Genomic DNA, 12,936 nt, shown 5'->3' with positions numbered 1-12,936 from the left:
AGGAATGAAGTCCATGGTGGGGATGCAGAACAAGGAGCAAAGATGAATGTGATGCTGAATCAGCAGAAGACTTGGACTCATTTGATTCCAGCTTTTTTTTTTATTGACATTTTAGAATCACTATACAATACCATCAACTTCAGCTATCTTTCAGTACATATATTTTTTTATTTTTTTCTATATTTAAACAACTAAAATACCCATACAATAAGAATGAAAGAAGAAGAAGAAAAGAAAAAGAAGCAAAACAGGAAACAACAAACAACATAAATAAAAAATACATAAAGAAAAAGAAAAAGGAAAGAAAAATAAATAAATAAATATAGGGAGTGTGTTTTTGTTTCCATTAATGTAACTAATTTTTCCTCTAGTCTTCTAGTAGTTATCAAAGTCAAAATCTAACGCAAAAGCAAAAACTGGCCTGCGTTTTCTAATGTAGTCCATCCATTTCTTCCATCGTGATACAAACAGGTCCCTCTTGTAGTTCACATCTGCTGTCATTTTCTCCATTCTGTAAATGTCCAGTGTGATGTTCATCCACGTGTTCATAGCTGGGCTCTCTGAAGAAAGCCATTTTTTTGTGATGGCTTTTTTGCCTGCTGCCAGTAAAATATTAAACAAGTATTTATCGTTCTTTGTCCATCCTGCTGGCATAAGTCCAAAACGTAGAGTTTTACTTTCCAAAGGTAAATATCTTCCAAATGTCTCTTGTATTGCTGCATGTATTCCCTTCCAATAAGTTTTAATAACATGACAGTCCCAGAAAATATGATAGTGATTTGCATTTGTATTTCCACAATTTCTCCAGCAAGCTTGAGGGTTACCTTCATAGTGAGATTTTTGGTGAGGTGTAATAAAATATCTTATCAGGCATTTCCACCCAAATTCCCGCCAGCTCTGTGAGCTGCTACATTTCCATTGATATGCCCATATTGTTGTCCATTCTTCCTCCTTTATCTCTATTCCTCCCTCCATTTCCCATTTTGTTTTGATATACAAGGTTGAGTGTAATTTCATATTTGTTAATCCTTTATAGAGGTCACCTATAATACCTCTATTTTTATTTGAACTGCCCTTTTAAATACGTCTAGCAGCTGTTTACTCAATTCAGCCTTAGCTTTTATCGTTTTATTGACAAAATGCCTCATCTGTAGACATCTATAAAAATCCTGTGTTTCTAATGAATATTTATCTTTCATTTTATCAAAACTAATTAGTCTGCCTTCCTCCATTACCATACATAAAGCTGTTAATCCTTTATATGTCCAATCTTTGAATCTGGTGTCCAATTTATTTGGAGCAAAATGTGTGTCATATGCACACCACTTAAGAACTGCTATATCCTCTTCTAGTTTATATTCTTTTATTACTGTTTCCCAAATTTTAAAAGTCAACTTGATCCATGGATTTTCAATAGTTTTTATTAAATTTTGCAAGCTTCTGTCTGCTATAATAGCTTATATGGGGATGGAGGTCAGACTCTCCTCAATAACTTTCCATTGAGCGTCATATGAAGGATTACATCAGCATATCATAGGCCTTAATTGTGCTGCCCAATAATATACCCTAAGAGAAGGTAAGCCCCACCCCCTTTTCCTTTGTTAAGTTGAAGAGTTTTAAATCTAATTCGGGGCCTTTTTCCTTGCCATATGTATCTTGACAAAATTTTATCCCATTCATTAAACTGTTTCTGGTTAATTTCTATTGGTAATGTTTGAAATAAATATAATAATTTAGGAAGAATATTATTTTTAATTGAGTCTATTCTCGAATATAAACTTAAATATGGAATTAGATTCCATCTCGCTATATGTTCCTTAATTTTTTTCTGTATTGGTAAATAATTTCGTTCTAATAGTTCTGTAAGATCCTTAGGTATTATGACTCCTAGATATTTAAAGTACTCTGTTTGCCATGCTAATTGATACTTATTTTTAATTTCTTCTGATGGAATATAGTTGTACTTAAGCAATTGTGTTTCACTCATATTAACCCTATATCCAGATAGTCGACCAAAGTATTCAAATGATTGCATTAATTTAGGTAAAGAGTTTGATGGTTGACCCAAAAATATTAAAATATCATCTGCATAGCAGGCTAATTTATCCTCCTTTTCATGGATATTAATACCTTCTACTTCTTTATTTTGTCTTATATATTGAGCCAATGGTTCCAGATATAACGCAAATAATAATGGTGAGCACGCACAGCCCTGCCTTGTTCCTCTTTGCAGCTTAATACTATTTGATAGGTAGCCATTAATTTTAATCCTTGCCGTAGGGTTATCATAAAGTGCCTGTATTGTCTTAATTATATTTTCGTGAAAGCCAAATGTATGCAAGACTCTGTAAAGAAAGTTCCAATTAACTGAATCGAATGATTTTTCTGCATCGATACTGATTACCATTGCTTCTATTTTATTCTTTTGAATATGATTAATAATTTGTAATGTCCGTCGTACATTATCTTGTATTTGGCTCTCTCGAATAAAACCTGTTTGATCATTATGAATTAGATTAGGTAAGAACTTTTCTAATCGTCGAGCCATGATAGATGTAAACAGCTTGTAATCTGTATTAAGAACAGATATTGGTCTATATGACGCACATTCTAATTTATCCTTGCTTTCTTTTGGGATGGCAGAGATAATTGCTTCTTTCCAGCTAGAAGGTACTTGAGACTTCTTTAGGATCCAATTCATTGTTAGAAGCATCACTGGTATTAATTCTTCTTTTAGCTCCTTGTACCATTCTGCCGTATATCCATCTGATCCTGGAGATTTATTTATTTTAACTTTACTTATTGCTATTCTTAGTTCCTTTTCTGTTATATCTTCAATCAGAGTTTTATTCTGTTCTTCATTCAGTACTGGTAAATCAAGAGAATCTAAAAAACTGTTAATTTCAACTATACTACTCTCTGTGTTATTAGCATACAGAGTCTTATAAAATGTTTCAAATGCACTCTGAACTTCTATTGGTTTATTTTTTTATTAGTTTTGTCACTGGATGTTTAATTTTGTGAACTGTATTATCTGCTATTTTCTTTTTTAGTTTCCAGGCTAGATCCTCCCTCATAATACCTTTGTTTAAGAAACATTAATTTTTTTTTAATTTCATATGTGGTCAAATCATTTATTTCATTTCTTGTTTTCCTAATTTCCTCCAATATATCCTGAGATGTTTTTCTTTCATGCCTTTTCTCTAATTCTTATTTTGTAGCTCTTCTAATTTCTTATTTCTCATCTTTTTCTTATAAGAGGATATTGCTATAATTTTCCCTCTCAGGACAGCTTTTAAGGCATCCCACAGTATAGGAGGAGACACCTCACCATTATCATTAGTTTCCATATAGAAGTGAATCTCTTTCTTAATGTGTCCTTTAAAGTGAGGATCATTCAGTAAGCTTGAATTTAATTTCCAATTATTGAGTTTTGGTTGCACGTTTAAATCAACAGACAGGTATACTGGTGCATGATCGCTTAACTCTATTGCTCCAATTGCACAAGTGTTTATTTTATCTTTATTTTTCCCAAAAGTTATGAAATAATCTATTCTTGTGTATAACGAGTGCGGTGAGGAAAAATAAGTATAATCCCTTTGGTAGGGATGCAAGTCTCTCCATATATCAATTAGTCCCACCTCCTTCATCAATGTATTTATGTTCTTAATTAATGTTTTAGTATTCTGTGCTTTTCTATTGGAAATATCTAGCTTTGGTTGTAGATGTATTTTTAAATCTCCTCCGCAAATTAGGAAACCTACTGTCTCTGTTACCATCACATCTATAATTTTCTTTCTTTTTTTGTTGTCCCGTTTGGATCTATAGCCATCAGAATTGTTGTCTTGAGGCCAAGAAAGATGCCAAGCGGATTTATTTTACCAAGTGGATCATCATGGCCTTGCCATATTGGTCCATTTGATTGACCTTTATTATAATGATGAATTTATTTTATTTTCAGTTGCAAACGGGACAGACATGACAGGGGGAAAGAATGAAAGAAAGAGAGGGAGAGAGAGAAAGAAAACCAAAGGGGAGAAGAGACGGTGAGAAGGGGGGGAAGAGAGAAAAAAAAACAAACAGAAAAAACAAAACTCCTGGGTCAACCGGTATGGAGAAAAAAAACAGAGGAGACAGCAAACAACAGAGAGCAACATAATAAAAAAAAAAAAGCACCATCACAATAAACTAGCTAGCAGTAGATATCAATAGTTACTAAATAATAAACGATATTGTGCAGCATGCAAGATAGACAGCGCACAATGTGCTTTGAGGCAGCAGCCAAGAAAGCTGTAGTCCGCGTCTGTGAATACCCATGTGTACACCTGTGTGCATACCTGTGTGGATCAGCATGCTTGCATTCCAAAGGTTTCTCCATGTAATGATCTGCTAGGGAGTGTGGGGAGCCACAGCCCCGTCCTTTATGGTATCAAGCAGGTATGGAGGAGATCAAAACTCCAGACATCCAGAGGCCCCCAGAACACAAGAGACCAAGGAAGACCCACAGAGGGGCAGCCGCGCCACTGTCCCAGTAAGAGCTGAGGAGAGTCCCAAATGAGGGCTCATTCAGCAGCCGCGGAGCAGAAGCCAGGGGGAGTTGCAGTGACGCGCCCGTGAACTACACCGGCAGCCAGCTGTGCCTGAGTGACCGAGCCCCAGGCCGAGAGGCCGGGGGCACCCCACCTCCGAAGTGGCCCGAGCGAGCCCCAATAAGCGGCCGCCAAGGAGTGAGCCGGTGTGTACCCGGACGCCCACCCCCAGATACAAAGAACCACCAACGCACCGACACCTGAGGGAGTCTGCCACCGGCAGGGGAAGTGGTGGTGGGTGGAGATAGGCCTCCAAACCTTGGAAGGCCCGAGATGTCCCCAAAGAGGTGGCATCTGATACCCAACCTGACATGTAGGCACAGACATACAGGCACACACAGACACAAACATCCATTCCCACCCTCATGCTCTCATGTGCACTTCACACTCAACCGACGTGGAGACAGACATAAAGAGACGCTGTATACACGATCACACTCCCCAAGCATACTCTACCAACCGGGTCTAGGTACCCTTGCCCCTGGAGGGGGGAACCGCACCCAGACCCAGGTGGTGTTACCCTTTTCCCTGCGGTGGGGAGAGGCAGACCGCCCCGACTCCGCAGCAGCAGGGAGGCCCCACACCCCAGACCGCAGCCGGACGGCCAACTCCTCCTAGCCCCCCCCGCTCCAGCAGGCCACAGAGAATGGGGGTGAGAGAAGACTCCAAACCTCCCTCCACCCGCTCATTGTAGTGTTGATGCATGTGTGTTCTAAGGTGCAATTAAAACCCAGGAGGGCATGGAGCTACCTGCCAGAGAGCAGCAGGTAAGCGCATAGTCCCTCCTGCTAGCCCTCAATGTCTACGTGTATTTAAAATTGAGAGGTGGGCAACGATGCCAGGGGTGAGGTGTACACCCTGATGGTAACTTGGTTTCCGTGTATCGTGCCCACCCCCAAGATCCTATATGTATGTGTAATGAGGGTGTGAGTAATGTGAATGTCTAAGTTGTGGGATAAAATTGAGGCAGAGGCAGCCAGAAGGGGACAGAGGGGGGGGGGGGGGGGTAGCCTCCTCTGCACCCTGGTGACATACCCCTACTCCAAGGCCCTGCATGTGTGGGTGGTTGTGGTGGAGCGGGAAGAGGGAGGCAGCTGGAGATGGGGAGGGAAGGAAGGGAGGGGTAGGTGACCCCTCCCTGGGGTCAGCTCCCCCACTGACCCCAGTAGGCACTCCCATACTCCGCGACCCGCCAGGGAAAGGGGGCCCAGGCCCATCCAGACCGGGGCCCAGCGCAGCAGTGCCCCCCGGCCCCACAGAGCCCGGGACAGTCCACCCAACCCCACCACAGAGAAAACTGCACCCACCCCACCATCCACTCATCTTCCAGACTACATGAGACAATAGACGCTCAGGCTGAGATCTTCCTCCACCTCTCCTGTATCTCCCCCTCCTGCAGAGAGTTCCTGAGGGGAGGAAAGCTCCTGCAAGGTGTGACAATCTCCCCCACCGGTTGAAGAGCCCCACAGGCGGCTCGACACACCGGCGGCACCCTGCGCCAGGGATGGGCCCCCATGCACCCACCCGCCCACAACCCCGGCAACACACAAACCAGGACCCGAGGCCCGGCCAGGGCCCCGGCCCAGAGACGGAGCGCCCCCAGACCCTCACGCCCATCCCGGACCCACCCAGGGGCAGACAGGCTACCAGGTCAGTAACCCACGTCCATCAGCACAGACCCTCCCCTAGCCCCGCTGCACGCAGCCACGAGGAAATAGTCAGAAAAGAGTTCCCAACCGGACATGACTGCTACCCCGGGTTGAGCCCCCCAAGGAAGATGCCTCTGGGGAACCCCCCGATGCCCTAAGCCTGTCCCTGCCCCCACACCAATCACAACATTGAAAGCGGGACCAAACTATGACCCCCCACCCCCACCAGGTGATGGAGCCGATCAAAGGAGCCCAGAGCAATTGATCTGATGTGGTGGCTGAGGCTGTATCAAAACTAATGTAATCTAATAGATAATTTCTATATTGGTTAGAATTAAGATTGTTTTTATTTTTCCAGTTCATGAGGACAGTTTTCTTGGCTATGCATAGGGCAGTGAAAACCATATGGGCTATATTGTTTTCTGAAGTGACATTATCTAAGCTGCCCAACAAACACACTAAGGGGGAAGTTGGAATGTTACATTTCAGACACTTTGATAAGTCTTCACATATCTCGCGCCAAAACTTCTGCACTGGTGGACAGAACCAAAGAGCATGAATGTAATTGTCTGGTGTATTGCTTTGACAGTGTGAGCAGTTGTTGGAAGATGTAAAGCCCATCTTGAACATCCAATGACCTGTATAGTGCACTCTATGTAGTATTTTGTATTGTATTAATTGCAGACAGGGATTTTTAATCAATTTAAAAGTTTTTAAGCATACCTGAGACCAGAAGTTTTGGTCTAAACTGACTGATAAATCTGCTTCCCACTTTGCAATAGGAAGGGATATTGATTCATCTAATTTAGAAAGTGTTCTGTATATTTTAGATAATAATTTGGGGGATTTAAGAGTAAGGAAATGTGCCGCACTTGGTGGTGTTTGTAATTCAACTTGACTGAGGTTAAATTTCTTTTTTATTATGGATTTAATTTGTTGATATTCTAAAAAAAATTTCTTGTTGATCCCATATTGTGCAACTAGTCTGTCAAATGGGATAAATTCTGTTCCCTCCAATATACGTTCTAAGTATTTAATTCCTTTACAACTCCATTCTGGGAAATTAATCATATTATTGTTTTGTAATATGTCTGGGTTATTCCAGATAGGTGTACGTTTGCATGGGATTAGTGAAGACTCCGTTATTTTTAGAAACTCCCACCATGCTGTCAGAGAGAAGCTGATGTTGATACTTTTAAAGCATTCATGTCTTTTGATGTTTGAGCTAATAAATGGTAGGTCTGAAATCTCTAGATCCTTGCATAGTGCCTGTTCAACATCTAGCCAGGGCTCATCTAGGAAGGTATGTTTTGACCATTCTGAGATGAACTGAAGCCTGTTGGCTAAGAAGTATTGGTGAAAATTAGGCAGATCTAATCCTCCTCTATCCTTGGTTCTTTGTAGCGTTTTTAAGCTGATACGCGGAGGTTTATTTTTCCAAAGGAATTTGGAAATATATGAATCCAGAGATCTGAACCAATCTTGTGATGGTTTGTTAGGGATCATCAAAAATAAGTAATTTATTTTTGGCAAGATCATAATTTTTATAGTGGTGACCCTTCCCATGAGTGATATGGGTAAAGATTTCCATCTAGTCAGATCGCCTTCTACTTTCTTTAGAAGTGGGATGTGATTTAATTTAGTTAAGTCTGAAAGCTTAGGAGAAACATTAATACCTAAATATTTAATATTTCCAGATTGCAGTGGGGCAGAGGAAGAATTATGGAAGGAGCAGTTAATGGGGAGAACTGTAGATTTTGGCCACTTAATTGAATAATCTGAAACTCTTGAAAACCAGTTTATTAGAGTAATTACCTCAGAGAGGTTGGTTTGTGTGTTTTGCAGAAAAAGCAACACATCATCCGCATAGAGACTGATTTTATGTTCTATGTTCTTACATTTTATGCCCTTAATTGTTGTAGCCTGTCTAAATGCTGCCGCTAGAGGTTCGATAAAAATTGCAAAAAGTGAAGGGGAGAGTGGGCATCCCTGCCTGGTGCCCCTCAGGAGACAGAAGCTGGAGGATGTCTGGTCATTTGTTCTGATACGAGCTGTTGGGGAATTGTATAATATTCTTATCCAGTTTATAAAAGAGTTTCCGAAACCCAATTTGTGTAAAGTTGCGAATAAAAATTTCCAGTTAACTCTGTCAAATGCTTTTTCTGCATCTAGAGATAATATTATGGTTTCAACGTTTTTATTGTATGAGTAGTCTATTAAATTAAGTAATCTACGAGTGTTTGTTGAGGAGTGCCGACCTTTTATGAAACCAGTTTGGTCAGGATGAATTAAGAGGGGGGTTATTTTCTCTAATCTCTTTGAGAGAGCTTTGCAGATTATTTTAAGGTCTACATTTAAAAGAGAAATTGGACGATAGCTTGAGGGAAATAAAGGGTCTTTGCCTGGTTTTAGCAGGAGACTAATGTTGGCAGAATTCATATTTGGTGGTAGTCTGCCATTTTCCTCGATTTCCTGCAACATGCCGTGGAATACTGGTGCCAGAATTGTCCAGAATTCTTTGTAGAATTCTGCAGGGAAGCCGTCTGGACCTGGAGCCTTATTATTGGGCATACTTATCAGGGCTTCCTGGAATTCACTTGGCGTCAGTGGCGAATCCAGTTCCATTGCTTGACTATCTAGTAATTTTGGGAGAGTTACGTTGTCAAGAAACCGATCAATTTCATTTTTAGATGGGTTTATTTGTGGTGAGTATAACGTTTCATAGAAATCCCTAAAAATGTTGTTTATTCTTCCAGGGTCATATATTGTGTTCCCCGATAAATCTTTAGCAGCACATATAGTTGTTTTTTCTTTATTTATTTTTATATATTTATTTATATTTAGATTTCTTCATACATTCTTATATAGTTCTATATTGTGTATTGTGTATTTTGTTGTACAGTTATTTTATTTTCAACTTTAATTTATATATTTTATCTTATTCTTCCCAGTTAAATTTACCCTTCATTCTAATTTGTGTTGTACAGTTATTTCATTTTTAACCTTAATTTATATTTTATTCCTTCCTAGTTAAATTTACCCTTTTTAATTTTTCATATTTATTTCCTATCTTATTCATAGCCTTTTCCTTTTTTGTTCTCTTTAGGTCACGAGCAGTTGTCCAAGCATTTCACTACATATCGTACTGTGTATGACTGTGTACGTGACAAATAAAATTTGAATTTTTGAATTTTAACTGGTTAGCTAGAAATCGACCTGAGTTGTTACTGTGTTCAAAATTCTGCAAGCGAAGTCTTTGTATAAGGAATTGTGTTTTTTTATTAATAGTTTCATTTAATTCTAGTTTTGTCTTGCATATTTTGTTCAATGTTTCCTGATCTTGGTTGCACGCGTAGGCTTCTTCTAGTGATTTGATGGTTTTTTCTAATTCCTGAATATTTTTGTTTTCTTCTTTCTTTTTGTGTGATGAGAAAGAAATTATTTTACCTCTCATCACAGCTTTCCCTGCTTCCCATAGAACAGAAGCAGATATTCCGGGAGTGTCATTAAAGTCTAAGTATGAAGTCCATTCCTTTTTAAAATATTTAATAAAGTCTTCATCTTTAAGCAGTGATGTATTAAATCTCCAGTTTTTACTTGGCGTAGTATTATTCTTGTGCATTAGTTTTAAAGATACAGGAGCATGATCACTGACAGCTATAGGATGAATCTCAGTGTCTGAAATGTCACACAGCAGTGAGCTGCTGACCAAAAAATAATCCAGACGAGAGTAAGAGTGATGAACATGCGAGAAAAAAGTATATTCCTTACTGTTGGGGTGAAGGGAGCGCCATGCATTGCGAAGGCCAAAGTCGCTCATATACTGTTTGATTATATTTGTGGATTGCCAATTGCGCTGAGTTCCTGTTGTGTTGAGCCTATCCATTTCTTCATTTAGTCCAAGGTTGAGGTCACCGCCAAGAATGAGTGCGCAATCAAGGTGTTCAGAGAGTGCACTAAAAAATCCGTGGAAGAATGAGGGTTCATCAACAATTGGACCATATATACTTACAATACATAGTTTTTTGTTCAATATTGATAGTTTAATAATTAGAAATCTACCCTCTGGATCTATAACTGTGTCGAGTACTGTAAAATTAACATTTTTATGTATTAAAATTGCTACTCCCCGTTGTCTAGAATTATAACAGGCTGCAAACACGTTAGGAAACTCAGGTGTTTTAAGTTCGTTTAAACCTGTGACAGGTCTGTGAGTTTCTTGTAATAAAACAACATCTGCCTGTAGTTTTTTAAGCTGGTTAAATATCTTTAACCTCTTTCCTCTGGTGCCAGCTCCATTTATATTCCATGTGAGAAACCTCAGCATGCCCATAATTGTGTGTGTATGTCTAATGATGTACGCTGGGTGTTTCGTTTAGACAGGTGGAGAGAGTGTGGAAACATCCCTTGTTTGTAAATAGAAAGAGAAAAAGAAGTGAGGTGAGAGGCTCCATAAGTCTGACTATGTGTGTGAATATTCACTAATATGAACAAGCGTGGCTTGCTTATGTGTGCTGCAAGTCTGTGCGTGCTGTGAGGCTGTTGTGAATGTGCTGCCGTTGAGCGGATGTGTTTGCGTGATCGTGGTGTGAAAATATGGAGAAATAGAGGGTGTTTGTTTGTAGGTGAGTGGGGAAGTAGGTGATCACAGCAGTGAAAGACAAGAGAAAGAAAGAAACCACATGAACTGTGAGCAACAACAAAAAAAAGAAACGAAACGGAAACATTCCAATTAAAGCAATGACGGAGGGTGACGGTGTTATATCTGCTATGACATCATATTGATATTACTAGGTTAAACAAATGTTAAAGGAGAAAGTGTGAATGAATAAGAAAAGAGTGTAGCGGTTTCTTATCTGGAGTGCAGTCAGTATAACCACAGTGTGGTGCCGGGGTCGCGGTACAGCTGTCCGTCCACGTAGAGCCGGTCCACGGCGATGACAGCACGGGAGCCTTTCTGGATGAAGCTACGTCGAACTGGGAACAGGACCTTGCGTCATTCCAGGATCTCTTTGGGGAACTGGTCGTTCACGCTGAAGTCCGTTCCTTTCAGCTCTCTGCCACGACTCTTCACCTGTTCCTTCTGTTTGAATTGCCCGAATTTGGCCACAATAGGCCGTGGTCTCCCGGTCCGCGACCGCACGCCCCCCAAGCGATGTACTCTATCGAAGTCGATGTTCTTTACAATGTCCTCCGGCAGCTTCAGGTGGATTTTGATGAAGCTTTTCACCGTTGCCTCCGCATCCTCTCCGGTAGATTCTGGAATACCAGAGAACACAAGATTATCTCTCATGCTACGGGCTTGTAGATCAATAACGGACTCTTTTATTTTTTTATTTTCAATGTTTAGCTGGGTCACGTTATCGGTGAGAGATTTGACCGACTCCCGTAGCGTGGCATTTTCAGCAGCAAGCGTTTCCACCTGCTGCTGGCTGAATTCCAGGGATTCTCTCAGAGATTTAAATTCCCAGTGTAAAATCTCCACCAGGGCCAGCCTCGCATCGAAACTGGACAATCGCTTGTCGATTGACTCCAGGATGTCTGCGATGTCTTGCACAGCTTTTCAAAGCAGCTTTGAAGCAGGATCCTGCAGCTCTCAGCTCCTGCTCAGTGTTTAGCTGGGACCTGGACTTGGTCTGCAGCAGCAGCAGAGAAGCCTCACAAAGATGAGACCAAAGGAAGAAGAACGCCCAGAGCCTGCTGCCCTCAGAGTGGATACTGCTTCTCTACACTCAGCCAGAATCCACTCAGTGTCTGTGATGTGAACTGCAGTCTCAGTGTGGAGTCAGACGTCAATGAACTGGTTCTGCTCTGCAAAGCTGAAACCAGTTGGAGCTGGTCATGCTGGGAACTGTTTTCATGGAAGTCCTTTTAAAAGTATCCCATCAGTGATGAAATATGCTGCTTGATATATGGAGTCACTGAGGCGGCATCATCATCAGTAGTGTCAACAAATTCATGCAGGTTCTCCAATGAATCTGTGTCTCCTTCATCGAGTCTCCTGCCCCACACTGCAAGCTTTCCAGTGACAGAGCTGATCTTGTGACCTGAGGGAGGTTTTTATCTTTCCCTTGAAGCTGTAGATTTACTTCATTTCCAAATATGTCACACAGGTAGGCCAGTTTTGCCAGGAAGCTCTCATCACTAACTCTGCGACTTCATACTTGTGCTCTTGCTCCAAAAACATCTGATCTGCTCTCTGAGCTCAAAAACTCAGGACAAGACTTTTCCTGGTGACAGCCGCCTGGCTTCACTGTGAAACAGCACAGCTTGATGTTCAGCTCCATCTCCTCACAGACAGCAGAGACACTCTTGTTTTTACTGGTCTGGTCTTTATAAAACCGACTACACCAATAATTTCAGTCATAACCTCACTGAATTCAGAGGAAAGCTGCTCTCAGTGTGAAACACTCCAGCAGAGGGCGCTGTTAAGTCCTTATTGGAACACAGTTACTGTGTGCAGTTAGACTTCATACATAATCTGCACTTATTTCCATCAGACATGCTGTCAGTAAATGATTGGTTTCTATTGATTCTACTTCCTGTTGACTAGTTTGATGACAGTGAAACAATCACAGCTAATTGTGTGATGATGTAAACTGTCACTGTTACATTCAGTGTGTGTGACATAATGTTAGTGCAGGCTGATAACAGCCTGGTTCTGTTAGAAACACATGAATGTGTCCATAGATCAGTGT

General features: G+C 40.9%; 1 protein-coding gene across 1 annotated transcript in view; it reads right to left on the bottom strand.

Annotated features, from left to right (window-relative positions):
- LOC147336844 (protein NLRC3-like) overlaps positions 1 to 12,936 on the bottom strand; it is a 167,489-nt gene that overhangs the window by 30,090 nt on the left and 124,463 nt on the right. The window lies entirely within an intron of this gene.

This window comes from Aulonocara sp. 'chitande type north' Nkhata Bay, linkage group LG3 (assembly GCF_057382095.1).
Source record: "Aulonocara sp. 'chitande type north' Nkhata Bay isolate Kocher_YH1m ecotype deep benthic linkage group LG3, A_spYH_male_GT1.1, whole genome shotgun sequence".
NCBI classification, from domain to species: Eukaryota; Metazoa; Chordata; class Actinopteri; order Cichliformes; family Cichlidae; genus Aulonocara; species Aulonocara sp. 'chitande type north' Nkhata Bay.
Note: the sequence above shows the minus strand (reverse complement) of the source record. Positions and strands in the feature narration are given on the sequence as shown.